Here is a 13,734-nt window from a genome sequence, read left to right as displayed (position 1 = left end):
TTATCACCACTTGCATGACTTCTGGTGTGTTTAACGCAGCGGTTGGGCAATGTGCAAAATCTAGCCACGTTGTCAAGACCTTTGCAGGTAAAGCACTAAACCGTTCCGCGCTTTCCTCTCAGTTTTTCTACTTCCACTTTAATATTCGTAGCGAACTCGACTTGGAATATTTTCCCGCTCGCGATGTTGTCCTGTGGGTCTTAGGAGGCTTCATTTTGCTGAGAGAATGTGCGTCGAAACCCTGAAAATTCAGTTCTTCACGCAAGTGATCTGGCTTCATATTGAACGGCCGCCTTCGAAAAATTGCCTTAATCAGTTTCACTGGTTCTGAGGCGTACGTAAAACTATGCAGTTTTTCGTCACCGACCGTTTTCATCACTGCTGCGTAGTCATCTTTGGAACGCGTTGCAACTCTGTACAGGTCGCGTTCGGTAAGACGAACGGTGAAATTATTTCGCACGACCGAACTGATTTGTAATCCTCTTTCCAGGTAATAACTACTGGTGGTGGAGGTGGTAATCTTTTTCCCTGCTCAGCCGGCACGGATACGTCCATGTCGGTTGCAGCTGGATTAGTATTGTCATTTAGGTTAGAAAAACTTTTGTCTGTTTCCAGTTGTTGCGTTAGCGCTTGAAGTGTAACTGTCCTCGCGGTATGTTTGCGGTTTGGCATGACATAACCATCTTCACCAGGTATTTTTCGCACTTTCTGTTCCCTAGTGCCTTTCCCAGACATATTGCTACATGTTCTTGCTCGCGGCCGCGCTGCAGCAGAGCATTTAGTAAGTTTGGAAATCTCACTCACGGCAGGACGGCGCTTCCGTGAGTTTGTTTTCGTGTCTACTACATCGGTTGGTCTCTTGTCAAGAGCGATCCCCATTACAATGGCCAGATTTGCTTCTAAGATATGTGTGGTGTAAATACTCACGTTTGCAGTGCTCGCAGACTGTGTATTTGCGGTACTGTGAGCAACAGCTTGCGGAGCAAGCTCCATGTCAGACCATAGTACAGGCGCAGGAGCGTGCGAGACCGTGGTCCCATCCGCTGCACCATCTTCTGGGTTGGGACGAGCCGCCTACCAGCCCCCAGCGTCCAGTGTTCTAGCGACTGTATGCGATGGCTTTCTATCAATACAGGCCGCTTGTGAACTGCTTCACATGCGTGCGAGCCCGTGGACTCATCTGCAGTTGGAGTATCTGTTTGAGTGGCAGCAAGCTGTGGGAAGTCACTGGACACATCGCTCTTGCAGAGGTTGTTACAGTGCCTGACGGTGTTGATCGAGGGGGAGCGCACTCTGGAAAGCCATCAGGCACATCAGAGGGTGCTACTGTCGCCTCTTTACGCCTGAGTAGCTGCAGCCATGTCCGCAGAGTGAGTCGATGCGTGCGGAACTTGTGCTCCATTCGCATAGTGCACTACCTTCCTTGACGCCATACTCACTCCCTTACTGATTCCAGTGCGTTTTTTTTTCTTTTTTTAGCACATTTCATTCCCTCCCCTTAGGGGTGAGGGCGGGCTACTCTAGTACTTGCACTGCATTTTTTAGCCAGGGAAGGTTTTTACAATTTTATTTACTTGTTTATTACAATATTAAATTGTTTGCATAAAAGGTGCTGGTTACATTTTGATCACATTTAAGTTGATCATTCACAATCTGTTCATTTTATGGCTACAATGCAGGTTTTTTCCGTATGATACACATAATTTTTTTCATATAAGAAAAAAACAAAAGGAATAAAATAAAATAAAAAATGAAAATTAAAAACATAAATACCTAATTTTTCATATTAAAATACACATTTTTCCTCATGGTTTAACTAATCGTTTTCAGTTTAATTTCTGTATACTAAGGAAGTAGGATGTATTACGTTGGGGTTTAGTAGGGATTCAATGTAGACTTGGAAGATGGATTGCCTGTTTGTTTGAAACATATTGTTGTGGTTTGGTAAGCAACAGAGATAGGGAATAGGTCCTATAATTAATGTGGTTGTGCGTTTGTAGATATAGGTGGTAGGGTGCAAATAACTGTTGCAGCTATGGAATTTAGATTGCTAAGTTATTAGGTAGTAATATACAATTATAGATTCTTTGCAGTGGCAGAACAGGAGTGGTGACGGTAGAGTGTGCTGGCTTTTTTATGTGTGTGTGTGAGTATTTGTGTGTGTGTGTGTGTGTGTGTGTGTGTGTGTGTGTGTGTGTGAGTGCACGTTTGGTAGTTGTATGTTGGTTACTATGTCGTGTGCCTGTATTTTATTGCCTGATGTCTAGGTGAGGAGGAATGGTGGTGTGGGTTATTAACAGTTCTGTAGTAGATGGTAGGTTGGGGAATTGGCCTGTGGTGTATTAGGCTGCAGATATTTGTTAACTTTGGTAGTCAGTGTGTTCGGAGACTTGTTGTAATTAAGTTTTTCATGCCTGGTCTTTGCGTTAGTATTCGTTTTCCGTAGTTCACACATAGTTTTGTCAGTCGTGTCACTGTGTGGTTCAGTATTAACTATTTCATACACGTCGCTACTGGGCGTCATTGTCGGGAGTTTCGCGAGGTTTTGGAGCAGCCGTCTTTCAGTACTGTACAGTCTCTCGGCTACTGTGTGCAGAATACCTCATAGCGGGGCGCTGTCGTATTCCAAGACAGGTCTTATAAATGTTTTATAAGTGTGTACGGCAGTTTCCATGCTGCAACCACGAAGGCGTCCTTGTACTTGGCTTATTAGTCTTTGGCGTTTTATGGTCTTGTCAGCGAGGTAGTTCAAGTGAGTGAGCCAATTCATATGTTTGTCTAGGAACACACCAAGGTACCTGGCAATGCAGGCAAGTCTGAGTGGCGTGTTCCAGAGGGTCAGTTGTATGTCGTTCTCATTTTGCTGTCGCTTTTCGGTTAAATTTCTATGTCGCAAGAGTACAGTTTGTGTCTTTGCTGGGTTTGGTCTGATTCTCCATTTTTGCATCCAGTCTTGGAGTCGTTTTAGTAATGCACCCCTCTTTCTTTGTGTTGTTGTTGTTCTTAGTGACTTGCACCAATCTGCTGTGTCGACTGCATGGAGCGCGACTGTTTCGTCTGGGGAATGGGTGGCGGGTATATCTGCTGTGTACAGCGCGTACAGCAGCTGGCATAGGATGCCAGCCTGTGGCATGCCTGCTTGTGGGGTAAATGATTGTGAGGTGACGTCGGAAACATATACTTTGCATGTTCGGATGATTGGGTATGCTTGGATCAGCCAGACCATTTTGGTAAGAATCCCCATTTTACACTGCTTGAAGATGAAGCCTCATGCCATGATGTGTCAAACGCCTGCTCAATATCCAAAAACACTGCGAGTATGCATTGTCAGTTATTGAAGCCTTGGGTGACTCCGTTTACAGGTTTGTACAGCGGATTGTTAGTCGAGTGTTTCCTGCAGAAGCCAGCTTGGATCAGGGGCAGGAGATCTTTGTTTTCCACGTATGTTATGAACCTATCTGTAAGTATTCTTTCGTAAGTTTTACCTAGCACATACGGTTTTGGGACCATGATCGTCTTGCTCGTCTTCCAGGCAGTTGGGATGCTTTCAGTGCTGATACAGAAGTTGAAGATGAGGATGGGAAAAGGTGCCTTTTGTAGGTGTATTTGTCGTATATCGTTTTGTCCTGACGAGGGACTGCGTCCCGTTAGTATCGCATCTGCAGTTTTGTTGTCAGTTATTAGTTTGGTTAGGGAGTAGTTGCTTTCTGTCTCTCCTGTTTGTGTGGAAAGTAGTCGTGGGAGTCTGAGTTCTACCGTTCGTCAAAGTTGTTTTGTGCAAACGAGAATACGTCTTGCAACACTTCTTTGTATATTTTGGCTTGTTGTTGTGGGTCTGTCGTTGGTTCTTTGTTTGCGATTAGGGTATTTGCGGTTGTCGCTTATAGTCCAGTTAGTGTTTAAAAAACCGCTTCCAGAATTGTCCTCCGTTTATTTAGTTGAGTCTCGCGCAAGTTTCGTCCCATTGTCTTTGTCTATATGTCGAGATGATTTGTTTTATACGATTGTTGAGTCTGTTCCATATCTGTCGTAAGTTAGGGTTACTGGTACGTCTCATCTCTCTTTGCAGTCGTATTTTTCATTGTATGAGGTCAGGTGAAGAGCTTCGCGCGGGATTGTGGGTTTCCAATTTTCAACGGTGATTTGGGGTACGGCTTCTTCTATCATGTGCTTGAATGTGGATTCCAGTTTGGTCGTTACGAGTTCGAGGTCGTGCGAGTCCGTCATGGTCATGGGGACAGATAGTTCTTGCGTGATCATGTCTTTATACTTGTCCCAGTCAGTGTTTGTGTACTGCCCTATGGCACATCTGGTTGGAATAGTGTCAGGTGGGGCTATTGCTTCTGTAGAGAAAAGGATAGGGAGGTGGTCACTTGTGATGGAGTTTCGGGCTTCCGCATTAGCTATCGAGTTGCTCAGGGCTGTGCTATATAGTACATGATCGGGTGCTGACATTCCTCAGTGTCCTATAAATGTGGGCTGGTTCCGTTGTTAGGAGGACAAAGAGGATTTGTCCATTTTGATTTGTGCTATGGTAGTAGTAATCAGGCCCGTTCAGCGCAGTCACAGGTTTTTTAGTGATGGTTATGTAATGATTTAATGATGTTCTTTATTTTCTTATAATTTCTATAATTTTCTTATAATTTACTGATCATCTTTATTTTCTTATAATTTACTGGTGTTCTTTATTTTCTTATAATTTCTATAATTTTCTATAATTTAATGAACTGTAACCAACAGTTACTAAAATTTTTATAAACATACACAAGCCACAAAACTAAAAATTTTCAACTATAATTCTATGCTGCGAATCATATGTCAAATTCTTTTTACCGTACGTTACTACATACATCAGTGAATCTTTCGGAATTTTATCATTAAAATTTGCACACAACTTCATTGAAGTTTTCTGTGTAGCTAACACATTCATTCTTCTAGACATATTTATAGACAGGATAATTTTCAATAAAGTAATATATATATTCTGTAATTTAACATGATCAAAGAAGGAACTGATAATTTTTAAAAATGCTGCAGCTACACTACAAACTCCAGATCATGAAATTCGTTATCATTACTTTTATTTCTCTTCATTCCTTTATACGTATTTTAGTTTCATGTCACCATCTTTAAAAAATTGGAAGCCCCAGTTACCTATTATATTATTAAACCTTTCTGGCAAAATAGTTTTAAATTTATTATCGAGCTCGAGACAAATTTTATCACCAAATCTAGTTTTTAAACATTCACTAATCTTTTCAAACAGATCACAATTGCTTGCATTGTTGAGCTTCTTTAGTAGAGTGTCAATTTATATAGAACAAAATTTTAATAATCTTTTAAATTTTTAATTTTTATAAATATGACTAATGTGTGGGATGAATTTCAATTTGACATCTTTGTCGAAAGAAGTAATAATCCAAGAGAGAAACAAGTTGAGTGTAATACTTGCAAAGAATATTTTAAACCATCATGAATTATAAAACACTTGAGAAGTCAGAATCATACTAAACATGTTAGAGCATTGAAGAGACTTTACAGAGAAGAATACGAAAAGTACTTTGATAACTATGAGGAAACAGATATAGAAATATGGGAGGAAATAGAAAATTCGGATTCTCTCTTTTCCATGACCGTAAAGCAAATAATGAATTCTAATTTGCCAATTAATAATTTACCTACAAAATTACAATACTACATTAAAGCCTATTCATTATTTTTAAAGGTTTATCACTCTATACCCAAAAAGTTAGAGAACTTAGAATACAACAAAATGCAACTAACTATTTTATTATATTTGTGTAAAGCATGTAGTATGAATTTTTTATTTACATTAGAAGATATAGATAATTTTTAATATCAATAACTTTTTTGGAACAGTTCTTTTATCATACTGAAATGAAATTTCTTTCTTAACCTCTTTATTGACTAGATTGTCAGTATCAACACCTCTTGTTGTCTGATTCTATTCTCATTGTATCTTTTCTTTAACTTCACTTTCTATTAACCTTATCATCGATTCACCATTCAACTTTTGAATATTCTCGTAATTTAATGTGAATCCTTTCACCTTCATTTCTGTTTTTCCATCGTTTTTCTCATTATAATAACCTTTGGGACCTGAGGAAGCCCATTTTGTAATCCAATTACTTCCTAATTCATTAGTACGTTCACCTAACATACAACCTGTTTCCACAGTATTTTTACCATTATCGATATATACTACAGAATCAGTATGAAAATATGCAACATATTCTCCTAGTTTATGTAACATATCATATAATCTGAGTCTTGCATTTGATGTAGTGAATGAACCTATAAAAACATTAGTAGCCACATTGTTTTGCACGTAATAATCCTTGAAATTGTACCTCATCTGAATCATGTGCTCAGTAATACAATTTACATCTAAGTTATCTAATCGATCATCCAGTAATATCTCATAAAATCGTTGCAAATCTGTCATATATTCTGTTTGAGTCATATTTTCCCTCTGTCCAAATTTGCCCCATAATAAATTAAGACATATCTTAGCAACAGCTCGTTTTCCAGGATTTTCTTTTATTCTATCACGATCTAAGTCAAAGTAAAATTTATCTTTAACTGTTTTGATGAATTCTTCTTCACTTTCAAAATTATGTGAACTAGTTTCTAATTTTATTTTCATAAAGTCTTTCACATAATTTTTAAACAGCAAATTGCTTTTATTTTTAAAATCCCATACTTCATAGACTTTTAAAACTTTATATCCTTTTTCTACAACTTTCTTTACTTCATCAGTTGTCCAAGTTCCAATGAAACTTCTTGCTTCATCACTGTGATTGCATTTACTTATTTGTTCTTCTGTACATTTGACACACAAAGGAAACAATAGGTTTTCATTTTTATCGATTTGCATGCATATGGGTAAAACAGGATGATACAACCCTCTAGGAGCCAATAGTTTACACTTTATTAAACCATACCAATTTTTAGAAAAATATCTTGGTCTATATATTTTTCTTGGATGTTGTTCAGGATAATAACCATAATATTGCACAGTAGGATAAAGACTACATACATCAATATATTATATTTTTGAGCGAATACCATCTGCTTTAACTCTTAATTTTATTCCATTTGTTTGTCCACCATAAAATGCATCTCTTGGATTCAATGGTTCAATAATTTCACACTTTGAAGCTGTATCAAAAACTTCTTGGTGATTGTTGAAGCATTCTTCATTATAATATTATCTATTTCCTTTCTCACAATAAATCTTATTTTTCTTCACTTTCATTTTCTGGACTTTTGTATAATATGCACACTTTTCGCTCTGTTTTACATCTGTGAGCAACCATGTTGTGATAAGCTTTCTTGCATTTATTACAGAAATATGAAGATCCCAAGAAAGTAGTCACACTGTTAATTACATCAAAATGGTTGTGATCTTTATACAAATATATCTTGATTTCTTTAATCAGGGCCACTATAGATATCTGCATTGAAATTTTCAGCACATACAACATGTATTTGGATATCCAACAATTCTTCAACATTTTTAATATCATCTAAAGTAAAACCTTCTTTGTCGTATTCACCCAACTAATTACATAATGTATCAGTTAACTCTTTTTGTAATTTGTATTTATCTCCTTCTCTGATTTTCTTAATCTTGTTTGTAGTTATTCTCTTCCTAGAATATTATTTGTTTGGTATGTCACAGCCACAATTACAGCTCTAGGACAGCACAGATTATCATCATTTTTAATTCTTGTGATGCACTTTTTAGTCCTTTTGTCTTCAGCGAGATTTATTATTTTTTTACCACCTCCACTATCTCTAGGAATTGCTAACATCTGAATATTAAACGATGCTTCTGCTATATCAAGAGTTTCATCAGATGTTAAAATGTTCCTCATTTTATTACATAAAACTTGTACAGATTCACGAGTATTATTTGATGCATTATAACCTGTAGAAATTGGATACAACATTTTTGGATTATTGGCTGTTATATTCAGCTTATCTCCTTTCCTGAAATTAGTCCTCTTTTCAGCTACATCTACCATGGAATTGACTGCTTTCTTTATGTAATCTGTTTTCTCACTAACAGTATCAAGTTTAGTAATGTTAGCATCGTTAAAGACATTTTGATAGTCAACAGACTAAGCTTTAAATTTTTCATTAATTTTCGATCTAATATCTTTTGTGTCAAAGAAATGCTTTTCAGCTGCCTCAGCTGCATGTCCTTTATCAAATATTTTACTAGTAAATGGGTAAATTTGATCTAACCTTACTATTTTTTCCTCTCTTGCTGGGCGATGCGTTTTAATAATATCATTAAATTTGTAAAAGTAATTTATATTTAGTGCACGTTTTGGTTTTAATCGAGTCTTCTGGAATACATCTGGATGAAATTTAAATACTTGTATTAGAATGGCGTTAATTAACTCTGATTTCTTTAATGTATTGTGCCCTTTAATACCAAGATTTTTTAGCTCTAGCTTTAAGTTCACTTACTTTCAACTTTTCGAGAGTTCTTATGGGAAGAGGCAAATTATTTGAAATAATTAAGTTAATAAGGTCATCATTTCTAAGTGCATTATATTCTTGTAAATTATTCCTTCTGCAATAAGTAGGAAGTTCAGCAACTGTAAAATCTCTCAGTGAGACTTCTATTTTACTATCTTTTAGTACAGAAAAATTTTCATTAGCTTTTGAAAAAATGGGCAGTGGTAAATTATTCGAAACAATTAAATTAATTAAATAATCTTTTCTAAATCTGTTGTGTACTTGTAAATTATTCCTTCTGCAATAATCAGGAAGTTGTGCAACTGTAAAATCTCTTGGAGAGGCTTCCATTTATTAAGGAATAAAAAACATTAGCTTTTAAATAATGAGAATGTTCATTTCCAATATTTGTACTTGTCTGTGAATGTTTTTTGAGATGGCTTTTAACTATTTCTTTTCCACACTCATACACTATTTTTCTTTTTTGTCTGTATTCTGGTTGACATGTCGTACATCTACTTTCAAGCTTATCCCTAGATGTAAGACTTAAGTAAAAACAGCCAAGATCTTTACTTTCTTGACAGCCAATACATTTTTTAAAATGTTGTAACTTATGTTGTTGTTGTCTGTAAAAAGAAAAAAATCTATCATATCCTTAAACATTGCCAAAGGAGTTTTATAATTGTATATAAACTATTTAAAACATTGTTTTTTGTTATTAAATGAATTTTTTGTAATCATTTAATGACATTTTTTTCACATATATGAAAACTTATCCTTTGAGTATTTGTGTGAATAAAAGTTATCAATTGACTTCTGCACTTCACTTTTTTTACACTTCTTGTATGCTTCCATTTTTTGAGATATAACTTTATTAGACTAAAATTATTCCTTAATAATTGAATCCTCTTTCATTTTGCCGTGGGCTTGATAGCTGTATAGATCAACTATTTACACTCTTAATTTTCCTTCTCTCACTAATATTCATTTATGAATTTTTAGTACAATACACTTTTCACGAAAAGGAAATTGTTATCTTTAATGACACACATTTAAAGAAATTGCAGATGCCTGAATAATTGAATTTATGGGTTTTCTTAATGAAAATTGATGGTCGAAAAATCCGACCATCAATTTTAATTTACTAACGTATTATCATTCTATGTAAATGAAAATTTCTAATGCAGTATGTTGAATATTTTTGATCTCAACAAAGTTGTTTAAGAAGCTTTTGATCAAGAAAATAATCCCTGTTTCAGAGCTAGAATTTACTAAGCAATTCGTGATCATGTTATCGCAAATTTTTACCTGAACGAATCGTTCACTATGGAATTTCGAAAACCGTGTAAAATAAAAACTTTTCATTTTTAATGTATTACAATTCTATATAAATAGAAATTTCTGACATTGTTGTCGTAGGTTCAGAGACACCTATGCTGAATATTTTGATCTCATTCAGAAAGGCAACAAGGTTGTTTATAAGAATAAAGAAGTTTTTATGATTCATGATCAGGTAAACAATCCATGGTTCACAGCCAAAGATGTTGATGAAATTTTAGAATATAAGAATCTGCAAAGAGCAATTCGAAATTATGTTAGGGAAAAATACAGCAAATCCTGACCAATTCGGTCACCTTAAGAAGCAACAAAAAATCAGCAATGTTCATCAGTGAACCTGGATTATATTCTTTAATCATGGAATCAAAAATGAAAGAAGCTGAAAAATTTCGAGATTGGGTTTGTGATGAAGTTCAAAACTCTATTAGAAAATATGGGGAATACAAACTACAAATGATGGTTAAAGAAAAGGAACAGCTTGCTCTCAATTTCAAAAATCAATTAATAATAAAAGAGAAAGAGTTGGAAGATTAGGAAAAAGATTGTCTACAATTAAAAGATGTAATATCTGATGTAGTGTACCTGAAGAAAGAACAAATTATATACATTGACACATGTAAGCAGTATGCCAAGAAAAACTATTTTTAAGTTTATGGCGTATTATCTGAAAATCATCTTTCGAAAAAATTATCAAACTATAATAGTGGAAGACCTAAAGACGATTATATTTTTTATGTTAGAAAATATAAATATACTGATTACAAATTAATAGAGCAAATGCTTAATATTTATTTTGGTGTACATGGAGTAGATAAAAGAAAAGAAATATACAATATACACTTCAACACTCTCTTACTTCGTTGAGAAATAATGTGACTAGTCCAACGATATTGTTGATAAAGTAAATGAAGAGAGAAAAAATATTTAAGATGAAATTTTATCAGTGCCTGCTGTAGAATTTTAATTTACTAATGAATTGTAATTCTGTGTAAATGGAGGCACTTATTGATGTAAATAATAATAAACTCGCTTATAACAACAAAAGTATTTTAGTAATTATTAATGAAAATAATGAACCATGGTTTAAAGCTAAAGATGTTGCTGAGATTTTATAATACGAATACACAAGTGATGCAATAATTATACATGTTGATTCAGAAGATAAAGCATATTTTGCTAATATTTTGAGCATCGCGTTTTGCGAGCCCACATCAAGAATTAATAAACAAACTATTTTCATCATTGAATCTTGATTATATTATTTAATTTTAAAATCAAAAAAGAAGGAGCCAAACAATTTAAAAAATGGGTTACTCATGAAGTTTTACCATCAATTAGAAGACATGGAGGATACAAAATTAAAACTTTTTACAAACATCGAATAAAACACAAAGATTATTGTATAAACAACTATAAGAACTGAATAAATTAAACAGAGAAATGATTCAATTAAAAGATGATAGAATTAAAATGAGAGATGATCATATTCCAAATTTGGAAGAAACAGTTAATGCTGCTTCAGAAATGATAGGTAAAAGAAATGGAGAAATAAATAGAGTATTACCACTTGTAGTTCCTAAAACAATTAACGAAAAATTAAGATCAACGTTTATTCTTTTAAAATTATTTGATGATGAATGTGAATATAACTATATGTCCACAGAACACAACGAAAAAATTTACAGGAACAACTATATAAAATCGAAGATAGACAACCAAATTGTGAAGAAATGTTAAAATTGAACTATAACCCTAATTCAATAAATCTGTATCCATGAATGAAAGAAAATTTGAGAATTGTTTGCTATAGGAATTATTTCAATACTTTGGATAATTATACACAAGAAGAATTAATTATTGATACAATGAACCTTCTTCAATTAATGTAAGTCTGTGGTATTTTTTTAAGTATTCATAAAGAATACAAATTTCATTTTCATTGAGATTGTATAAATAATTCACACTTTCATCTGTTAGTTGATTTATGAATGTAGAGATTATATCATCATCATCAGGATAACATACAGATAGAAAGAATGAAAGTGTGAGTTTCCTCATTCGTACTATTTGATACATTTATATAGAATATTTTTTAATAGATTTGTGGTCAACCGACTATTACTTTATCTTTATTTACCCAACTGTTGTGTGAATTATTAAAACCTCACCATTTAACATAAACTTTTTCTCCTTTCTTTCTCAAAACTTCTTCAACTGAGTATACATCTGGGTATTTCGTTTTCTGTAGCTCTTGCTCATGAAAATTGACTTCGATATCTTTCAATTTATATGTCATTGGATTAGATGAATAACATCTTCAATTTCAAATATTTCTGCCGACCAATTTCCTGTATATCCTTTTTCAAAAAGACCTTTAAGTTTACTAATTCTAACTTTATCTCCTTTTTTAAATTTTGAGGATATTAACACCGTCTGGAAGACAGCTCTCAAATTTTTTTCATTAACTTCTATTGGTTTCATTTTTATAGTTTGATGAACTGTGTTATTCTATTCGCCAACTAGTTCGAAACTAGATCGATCCATTTTTAATGTCCTTGTAAAGCTAATTTCTTCCACATCTCTCCTTTAAGTGTTCTGTGAAATCGTTCAACAACAGATGTTGTTTTTCGATTTCTTTTGTGGAATTCTTATTTTTGGTTTCCAATCTCTTTTGATCATTTATTAATAAAAATTTTTAATAGTAAATGAGTAGATTACTTCAATTAAGTGATAAATCATCTGTTTTGAGAATATGATTAACTGTTCCTATATGGGACAGTTTTAGTAGTGTTTCATTACTTGGTTTTTATTCAAATTTCGTAACTCCAAATGTTACATCGAAAAATAATAAACTTTATTGTGATGGAGAAACAATAGAAATTCCTGTAGGTCAGTACAGTTTGAAAAATTTAGAAAACTTTATTCATTCAAAGAAGCCAAATATTCATATGAAGGCAGACGAAATTTTAAACAAAATTGTTATTGAAAGTGATATAAAATTGTATGTGACATAAAAGACAGCATTGAAGGTGTGGTTGGATTTAGTACTCAAATTGTTGAAGCTAAAGAAATGACTGTTGTTAAAGATGTTCCTAAAATTATGCGATTTGAATTAATCAATACAAATTTTAACCTTGCAGATGGAATGTTTGTAAAGCATACTGATCATTTTCATGGAGCAACTAATATTATTGCCACATTCAAGCCTAATGCAGAATTTGGTGGACCAATATTTCATGAACCGTTTATCCTGTAAATATTCCAAGTTTTGATCCAATTCAGGACTTAGAAGTTACTATAACTGACGAAAATGATAATTTGATTGATTTTAATGGTACTTGTGTAACAGTTATTGTAGAAATTTCTCAGTCTGGTTTTGCTGACGCTAAAATTTTTTATTCTTAAATAAATCATGAACAAAGTGGAAAGTTATCAGTTTTATTCATTCCCTGTGAATGAAAAGACTAAAAATAATTGAATCTCCCCAACAAGAACACAGAGATTAAGATAAATATTGGAGATGGTTGGGTTCTTCCAAATCATGCTCAATTGTACATCAATTTCAGTATTATTGGAACTGATGCTATAGATTATCCAACTTATGACGGAAAATCCAATAAGAAATTCATCGATAATTATGTAGCAAAACTTTTCGATGCTATCACCATAAAGAAAGGTAACAATATTTTGTCTATAATGGAATTTCCATTTATTTCTTCATCGGTTCTTATTCGATTGACTTCGACTATAGCCAATGAATTAACCATGGAAGGTCATATTCTTAATAATGGAAAGATAAAAAAATGAGAAAATCTAAGTACTTTATCCATTAGTATTATTTGGTGGATTTTCTAAAGATTATATAGAAACAATGTCGGAAGGAGATTTAACAGTTATTTTTAC

Source organism: Schistocerca piceifrons, chromosome 3 (genome assembly GCF_021461385.2).
Source record: "Schistocerca piceifrons isolate TAMUIC-IGC-003096 chromosome 3, iqSchPice1.1, whole genome shotgun sequence".
Taxonomy (NCBI): domain Eukaryota; kingdom Metazoa; phylum Arthropoda; class Insecta; order Orthoptera; family Acrididae; genus Schistocerca; species Schistocerca piceifrons.
Note: the sequence above shows the minus strand (reverse complement) of the source record.